A 9,631-nucleotide genomic window follows, 5' to 3' on the forward strand; every position below is an offset into this window, starting at 1 on the left:
AGTCCAAAATACAAAACCTGAGTATTAAAAAAGGAGTGTTTTTAGACGTGAAATGCCTTAATCTCCAAAAAAAGCTACGTGCCAAAATTCGTACAAGGCGTACATAGGTACAAAGCTACAAAACAAAGCAAAAGGACGGTGTCATCGTCCTTGTTTGGTGGTACCTGAGACACGTCACCTGCGCTGGGCGCTGACGTGTCTTGGCGTTTAGCCGCATAATTTCCTATTTAAACCCCTCATTTCACACAAACCAGGTGGAAGAAAAAATTAATACAACGTCGTAATTTTGGTTTTTCCTCTCAAATTCTAATACAAAATTCAAGCTTCAAACTTTCAATTGTCACTACAATTTTGAAAAATATCAAAGCAATTGGGAGTACAAATCGGAAAACTAACCTAATCCTAAATAGGTAAATCCGAATCCCTAATCAAATTATCATGATATTCTCTACTTTTCTACATTTCTAAATCCAATATTCCATTCCTATGATGTTTTCATTTTAGTGCAAACTGATGATGAACTAGGAAAAGTGTTCAAAAGTGCAATATTTGGGAGGATTTCACTCTTGAAATTCCCCCTAAATGATTTTCTAAGCACATTTTCAATATCAATATGCAAGATTCAAGCTTTATTTTAGAAAACGATTAGTAAAGTGAGGAACTTTCATACTTAAAATGTTTCCCTTTTACAACAATCACCATACAATTTTACAAAATACAAATCTTTTCAAAGTTCAAGGATGTTGGAAAAGTGCAAACCCTTTTTCAAGCTAGAACACATGAACATTCAACTTTCTATGTTCAAATACAAGTTCCATTTTCAATATTCAATGATGTTTAAGTGATATCAACTTCTCCTCAAACTAGAATCAATTTCAATTTATGGAGCATATTAAAGGTGAAGCCTATTAAGCATGAAAATGGCTAATCTTTAAGAACCAAGTCTCCTAATTTCAATATACAAGTTATATATTCAAGTTCTATTTCAAGTTCTATTTCAATAATCAAAATCCATGATGCTTTATGATGAGCAACTCATCTAAAGTTGAAATTTTTAGAGAATTGAATCCGTGTCGGACACACTTATTATTAAGTAATTGTTTGGCGTTCGGATTTCAAATACAATAATAAATTTTCAATATCGTCATTTCAATATCGCACTTTCAATACCTCACTTCCAATATCGCACTTTCAATATCACAATTTCATTGTCGCACTTTCAATATCACAATTTGAATAACCCACTTTCAATATTGTACCTTTATTTCCTATGCTTGAACTTTCGATTCTGCACTCTTTAAGGTGATGTGATTTTGTAAGCATTTCGATAATTCCTTTACTTTCACTAGTGGAAAAAGGGTCATTTGCATCGCACTTTTAAGCACATTTGCGTCGCACATTGTGCGTGGCAAAAGCTCTCGACGCAAATGACCCTTATTTGCGTCGCACATTAAGCAAATGTGCGTGGCAAATAACTTTTCAGGCACCATGTTGAAAAGTCATTTGCCACGCACATTAGCTTAATGTGCGACGCAAATGACTTTCAGGCGCCAAAAAAAAAGTCATTTGCCACGCACATTAGCTTAATGTGCGACGCAAATGACTTTCAGGCGCAAAAAAAAAAGTCATTTGCCACGCACAATAGCTTAATGTGCGACGCAAATGACAATTTGAGCGCCAAAAAATTAAGTCATTTGCCTCGCACAATAGCTTAATGTGCAACGCAAATGACGTTTTTGGCGCCAAAAAATTAAGTCATTTGCCTCGCAAATTAAGCTAACGTGCGTGGCAAATGACTTATTTTTTGTTTTTTTTTAAATTTGTTTTTTAATATTTTAGTTGGAAATTCCGACATGATCGTCTTTGAAAGTAGACGCTACCCAATGCCGGGAATACATTTATAAATAATACCTGTCACAAAAGTTTACAACGTAATTAACGTTCTCAATAAAAGGCAATTAAATTCGTCATAGATCAACCAACATGTTACAACAAACATAAAATTATTACAACAAAGGTAGCTAGCTAGAGATCGAGTTCATATTACAAATTAAGCTAAAAATTCGACATTTTTCATGAAATAATCTGCCCAAAAATCTTTCACCTCATTAATCTCCTCTGGTGAATAAGGCAATGTTCTTGAAAAATCCTACTTCAGGCATGGTCCTGAATTAAATAAGTCTATCGAACATCTGAAAGCAATGATTTCACATAAATTATCAACAACCAAGAATATGTTAATCAATACCTTCTTTTCAGGCATGGTCCTGAATTAAATAAGTCAGCAAGGATGCTAGCAGAATCTTAAAAATCAAATAAACACCTGATTATATTATCAGTACCATGGACGTGACATAAATCCTAACCAAAAAAACCTGGAGCTGACTACATGACAAGTCCAAGAAAGATTTAATTGTTTCATCAACTTCAAAATGTTCCACTCCGATAGATGAATGATGTCAACTTCAACGATATAAACCACATATATTCCTCTCAATACTGATATATTGATTCATCAAATGATACCATATATATGGTACAATACTACAAAAGGTTCACGATTATTACATTTGACATCTTAAGTATAAGGAAAATCAATTCAAGAGTTGTTCTGTCTTTACATTCAAGTGAGGTACCAAAAACCATAGATTCATATTCTTAGAAATAATGGGATCAGAACAACTACTCAGTAACTAATTACCTCCAATTAAAATCTTCAACCACCTGCTGTGGAATGAAGTAAACATTTGCCTGATTCTGGTGATGAAAAATGAACAGCCTGAAGAGGTCCAGGAAAAACTGACACAAAAATAAACCAAAGTAGTAAAATCAGAGGCCAAATTAAAAAAAAAAAAAAAAAGAGAACATGGAAACTTCTGTTGTGAAAAAGATGAAGACACAATTCACTACTACAATGTCAAAACACCTTGACAAGGAATGTTGAGGAAGGGCTGCATATCAGGCTGAGAACTAAACAAAGCAAGTCCAACACAAAAATAAAAAAAACCAGAAGACCTTACAGTTCATACCGTAACAATCATATGATCCATATCTGATGATAGTTCCACCTTCACGTTCTTTAGGTGGGATAACATAGTACCATTGGACATTAACTGACATTCTATATGTTGAGTACCCTTGAATGGAATAATGTTGTCATATTCATCATAACGGCAAAATGAGAGTGGCGGAAAACAAGAGCCTGCACTGCAGTATGAATACGACCCTATTAGCTGGTGTTATTGTTGTTGTAGATAATAATGTCTAGATTTAACCAAAGTAAACCTGAGATATTTCAAACGCATAACCTCTGTGATTTATGTTAACAATCTAATAAGTCAAATGTACCTACTTTTACTTGATAGTGATACTACTTAAAAGGTTAAATACAGTTCAGGTGGCATAGGATATTCGAATTCAAGGCAAAATTTTCTGGACACAAAGAGGGAACATCAATGACTGGTTGCATACCTCGCACTCAATTGAACATCAAAAAAGAAACAAGAAGAACCCGGCAAAGCTTACCTTCTCAATTTTACTAACCAATCAATCTCCCTAGAAGACACTTCCTAGGCAAAACAGAAAAAGCTCTATACAAAAAAGACAATGACAGTGATGACCAAAGAGGAGTCATGAACGTTTACTCCATCTAACAGATACATTATCATCCAATTTCAGGCGATTTCTTCTAAAATTAACCTCTATTTAATCAGGAAAATCACAATGACTAAAGAGGACCAATTTCCAAAGAAATGGCTAAAACAAAAATTTATTCCCAATTTGCATTGGTCTAAAAAATAATTCCCGTGAGCTTTATGCTACCAACATCATAAGAGTAACAGAAAGAATATCTATGAATCATAGCCAGACCCCAAAAAAATAATAGCCAAACCCCATTTCAACGTTTTGGCAAATTTCAACATATTTTTAATCAATTGGAATCAAAGAATATTTATCAAATAACTTGTGAATGTCTACTGGAGTAGTAGCTTAATTAGTCAAAATTAAGAGTCGTGGAGGGTGCTTGGGATCCAATTCCGTCTACATAATTGCCCTTGGTGGAGCTCTATACACCAAAAATAAATTCAATAAATCAAGAATACCTCTCAGGAGCCCTAACAGCTAGCCTTCTCATCACTTGACTTTGGCAATCAAACATCAATTTGAAAAAGAAAAAAAAGGAAGATAAATTTGAATAAAACACCATAAACTCACCTCATTTTCTGCAATGTCAATAAGGCTAAGCTCGAGCTTCTCCCCTCTCAAATTCAACACCTGGAAATAAGGGGGGAAAAACTTATTAACAGTTAAAATAAAGAAAACCCAGAAAATAAGAACTGAAATTAATTCGCAGAAAACAGAAAAAATAGAGAATTAGAGTTAAGGGACGAAAAGAGAAGGCTTTGCTATGGGAAAAACCGGTATGAGACACAGTGCCAAGCCTAAATCCTAAAATGTACCCAATTAAAATTCAACAAATAATATCAACCATTAAAATTCAATTATAATGCATAATTAAAATTCAATTATAATTTCCACAATTAAAATTAAAATGCGCAATTAAAATTCAATAAATATCAAAACTAAAATTCAATACCTAAGAGAGGAGAGACGACAATGAACAAGGGCGGCTGAGTGGGCGGCTACCGTGCCGTGGCTGAGTGGGCGGCGTGGGCGGCGGCTGTAAAAAGGGAGCAGGGCAGGAATCAGTGAAGCAGTGAAGTACCGAAGCAGTGAAGCAGTGAAGCAGTGAAGCAGCGACGGAACGGCGCAGCAACGACAGAAGGCGCGGCGACGACGGAAGGCGGCAGTAAACAGGGTGAAGCCGCCGGTGAAGCAGTGTTGTTGTTTGTTTTGTTTGGGAGTGAAGTAGTGTTGTTGTTTGTCGAGCAAAACCTAAGTCAGAATGAAGCTTGAAATTAAGCAATTAAGCGTGAGCGGAAAATTAAGGGAAAAAAAATCAATAATGACACAGTGCGTCGCATATTTACTAATATGAGAGGCAAATGACTCTAGGATGCTCCTAGAGTCATTTGCCTCGCATATTAGTAAATATGCGACGCACTTGATTGAGTAAATTGCGTCGCAGTTTTACTAATCTGCGATGCAAATGACTCTAGGGGGCATCCTAGAGTCATTTGCCTCGCAGTTTAACAAAGCTGCGATGCAAATGACTAAATTTTATGCTAAAATTTGTCATTTGCGTCACATGTTCAGAATGGCGTGGCAAATGCGGGGATGCAAATAAGCCTTTTTCCACTAGTGTTTGTGATGATGCTTTACATGTTTATCGCTTTCATCTCCTAACATGGTAAATACAACAACATACAAAGGTTACATCATGCTTAACAAAGATAATTTTTGGACAAACCGACCTTAGGTTCCCTTAATTAACTTTGAAGTAAAGTGACCACGTACAAGTAGGAAATACAATGTTCTAAATGCATGATCCAACCAACCTAGTGCCATGATTAGGATTTCAGGGAAATGATCCATATCTTATGTTCGAATGCACTTTTTAAGTTTTCCAAAATAAGCGGTTAGTTCCCGTACCCGAATCTCACACATTCGGTTTCAAGATTCAATGCCTTATCCAAAAGAGTCAATTTTTGGTCCGTCCAAACCGGACCCTTAAAATGTTTGGTGGCGACTCTTCAAGTTCAAAGTTTCAAAAACCGTAGGGATAATCCTATATGGAAAATAACACCCCCTACACTTTGTGATCCATATTATGGAGATCCCTCAACGTACATTCATCGGAGTATAGATTGAGAATTCGGGGGACGTTTACTAATAAGGGGAGTTCCTAATATTATCCCACGAGGCGGTCTTTACTAGTTCAATGCAACGATGAAAGGGACATGTGTTAGACTATATTACTAATGAGTTAATTTTAATGCACAAGTAATTAGCTAAACAACGTCAAAAGAGTAGTTTAGATTGATTAATGGAGCTTAACAATAATTCGATTTTTCCAGAAATTATCTTATTAGACGTGATCAATATGGAAGATTATGTGAACAAATATATAATGGTAATAAAAGCAATAAAAAAATGTAGATTTCAGGTTCCAATATAGCTCAGGCTATACAGCGGTTCTCAGGAACACTCGCCACTTGTCTCTACTGATTTTTCTTTTTTGCTTCAAACTTCCCGTTAACTGACTAACTGCTTTCGGTTCCTGCTGCGATTCCTCCAGAGTTTCCCCTTAGATTCTTTGATTTGGGCGTGTGAATTGGCTATATGTTGGCAGTATTTGAGACGGATTGAGTGCTTATACGAGCAGAGTCAGGTTCACAGGAGTTAATGCGGAAGACGTCTGCGAATATAGGACTGGTTTAAAGCTTCGTTCAATACTTAAGCTTAAGGTTTTGATTGATATTTGGTACTGATATCCGAATTCCACAGGGTTATATTTATAGTCTAAACGGTCGAAATAAGATAGACGTTTGAAGATATTGAGTTGTTATTAAACTGATCTTATAGCGTCAGATATTTCCAACGCCACTCTGGTTAACTCCTGACTAATTATTGTTTGTTTCGGGAGAATTTAAGGGAAGGAACTCATCACAGATTGTATGTATTCCTAGATTATGATAATTTATTATGTGATTGACTTGGATTTTGGAAATTATGGTTCTTTCGCATGTCAATTAGATTGTTCATAACCTAACAAAGGAATGGGTTTAAAGCATGTTGAGGAGTGAATTGTGTTGGATACCCATCTTAGGGAAACCTAAGTTCAATGGGTCAAGAAAAGTCACAAAAGAACTCGTGTTTGTATACTACTACCATTCTTCTTAATAAAGTGATGTAATATTGATTTTTACTATCATATGTGTAAGGTTGAGCCAAAGATTTAATAAGTGTATAGCCTATTGATGTGGTTTATGAAAGTATAAACCTGATGAACTTACCTATATGAATGTGGGGGCTACACCTAACCCCCTATGAGGTACCTTGGCTTAGTACCTCTAGACGTTCAACTAGGAATTTGTGGGGCACTCACTATTAAAGTCCGCAGGGACACTTCTTCTTTTGAGAAAACTTTAATGCTCTGCTTTTTATTAAAATCGTGATTTAATTCGCTAAATCGTACGTTTTTTCGGTCCTACTCGGCCCAAAAGATCTAAATCATACCTAGAATCGAAATATAAAAAATCGATCATAAAATCGTACAAAATTGGTAGAATCGTAGAATCGTACGATTTAGCACGATTCTACCGATTTTGTTTGTAGGTGCTTTTTACTCAACTTTGGGTCAGGCCCATAATGTAACATCCATTTGTTAACCATAGGAACTCATTTGTTTACTCTATACCTTTCACACTCTACACACTCTCACTCCTTCCTCTCACCTACTCCTTCCTCTCGTTTTCTGTCACAGCCTCACTCATCCATTACCAATTAGCAAAAATCATTAATTTGTTCATCAATTTCGTGTTGTCTCCTCCATTAACAACCTTTACGTTGTTCGTGGACGAGTATAGCCTTTGTTTGAAAGTGTGTCGACTTGTATTGTTCATATATTGTATCATGTATTATCTACCCAGAAATGATTGAATTTTCCATCAGATTTGTTTACAGTGTGAACATTATTGCCTTCTTTAAAATATCGTAAATAAGCTAGAATATCATTTATCGCCTATTACATGAGCAATTAACTAAATAGCTTAATTTTTAGTGTTATTTATTTTAAAAATGGATAAAGAATTTACACATTTGATTATAGAATGTCATTTCCGCATAGAATCTTACAATTTTACGATTCGATTTTATGATTCGATTTTGACACGCCATTCCGATTTATAGTAAAATCGCGATTTTGATAACTTACTATTACTACAATCCCCATGCAAGGTTCAAGGATAATTCCACCTAGCATGGTTGTAAGACATCATAGCATGCACTTGGTATCAATTCAAGTCCACAAGACATTGATACTTGTAAAACTAAGTATCCATTGCCCAAAACTTCTTTAATATTAAAGCCTTCGTACTTTTGAATCATATGGAGGAATGTTGGAGTTGTTCTCCATTGTTATGCTTCTAAAGAAGGAAATATTATTTTGTCCCACGTTGATAAATAAAAAAACACACTTCAATTCCTACGTTCTTTTTATATAACACTAATCTATAATGATTTTTGTTGGAAAACAAAAAAGGTGAGTCTAGTAATCACACACGCGCACGCTAGGTCGGGCTTCGGCGAGGGTGTGGCTCGTTCACGGGTGGGGGTGAGGGTGAGCCCCTTTTTACCACCCGTTATATTTTTTGTCGTATAATCAGTGCGTGATTTACGTAACTGCTAATTGATTGCTTTGACGATTTTATTTTCATCAAAAGAAATTCTTCCTCATTTCTTGCTTCGATTACGAAGTCAATCAAGTATTAATCTATTGCTTCCTTTTTTGGCTAGCCGTTTTTCTCTATATAGTTGATCTTTTTCCAATCGAAAAACTGTACACAAAAATAATAGCTTCTTCATCTTCTCCGAAAATTAAAATACAAATTCACCATTGTTTTGGGCATTCCTTGAGGATGTTCTCAATCTAATTTTTCGTCTTACACCGAAGGGCTAGAGTCTAGTCCGCGTGTTCTTAACGGGGCAAATTCGAATTTAGGACGGTGATTGGTATCGCGCCACGACATTGTTACCGATAAGCTCGTTCTAATTACTCTTTTTTTTTGGTACGAAAGAGTAACTAGATTAGAAATTTAACAAACCATCATACAGCATGTTCTAATTGTTATGTTTCTCCACTCATAGTGGGTGAAATACTACAGCCACAAATGGCCCAAAAGCTACGAAGCAAGCATGCTTCCAAAAAAATAGTTTCATTGTTTTCTGAGATATCATCAAAGATGCAAGGGGGGGGGGGGGGCAATGTTAATGCACTGATCCAACAGACTCAGTTGGCTCATGGCTTTTCTTGCTATGTAATCCACCTCCACGAGCTGTTGTCTTCTTCTGAACTTCAACCATAGGTGTCCTTGGCTTTTTAGCAATTCCCTGCATTTTCCATACAAATTTGTGAGTAATGAAACAGGTGCTTGGTCACTTTTGATGTTGTCCACTGCTTCTTTGCAATCAGAGATTATTGTGGTATTCTGCCACTCCTTAGCTATAGTCCATGAGGTGGCCATTAAGATAGTTTGTGCTTCCACTGCAGTAGCTGTAATAGTGGTGAATGTTCCAGCTATTCCAGCAAGGAACTTGTGGTATTCATTTCTGCAAACAATGGCATAGGAGGCAAGAAGAGTAGAAGCACAGAATGATGCATCACATTTAACAATAAACTTGGTTAGGATTGGAGTTTCCATATGCATTGGTTTACCCTATTTCATGGTGGCTTTATCTCTGTTTTCAAATTCATTTGCTAACCATATAGTTTGTTTACACCAAGGACCAATGGTCTTGTTTTCTTTTTGGAAAACCCAAAGATTTCTTCTATTCCACAACCTCCAAAGGCAAAAGCCAAAAACAGTTTGGTTGGGAATTTCTTGATAAGAGGGTTCATTGCATTTTAAGTTTTCCAAAATCCAATTTTTAAAATCATTGTGCAGATGTTTGAAATTATCAGTAAACTCTATGTTATCCCAGAACTCAGTAGCTCTAGGGCAGTGGAGAA

Source organism: Spinacia oleracea, chromosome 1, assembly GCF_020520425.1.
Source record: "Spinacia oleracea cultivar Varoflay chromosome 1, BTI_SOV_V1, whole genome shotgun sequence".
In the NCBI taxonomy this organism is placed as follows: Eukaryota; Viridiplantae; Streptophyta; class Magnoliopsida; order Caryophyllales; family Amaranthaceae; genus Spinacia; species Spinacia oleracea.